Genomic DNA, 398 nt, shown 5'->3' with positions numbered 1-398 from the left:
CGTGAGGAACCGCTGCCACGTAACTGCATTAGACTGGAGTGCTGCGGAGCAATCACTTCAGCATGCTGCAGATCAGCACATTGTGTGGCGTTGGGGTAGAAATAGAGTGTTGATGTGTCTGTGTCCAAAAACCACTCTCCCGGCGAGTCCAACTCCTCGGCTATGTTCTCAACGTAGTAATGATTCTTACCAGCATTTCCACCGCGCGCTTCTTGCCAACCACCGTACTTGAAATACAGCTCGTGTTTCTTTGTATTCACGCTGTCAAGCTGTACATATGTATGAGCACACACATGTGCAGACACACACACATGTTCACACACACACACATACACACACACACACACACACACACACACACACACACACACAAACGTGCACCCACACACGTGTACACA

This window comes from Sycon ciliatum, chromosome 12 (genome assembly GCF_964019385.1).
Source record: "Sycon ciliatum chromosome 12, ocSycCili1.1, whole genome shotgun sequence".
Classification (NCBI taxonomy): domain Eukaryota; kingdom Metazoa; phylum Porifera; class Calcarea; order Leucosolenida; family Sycettidae; genus Sycon; species Sycon ciliatum.
This window is presented reverse-complemented; position numbering follows the sequence as displayed.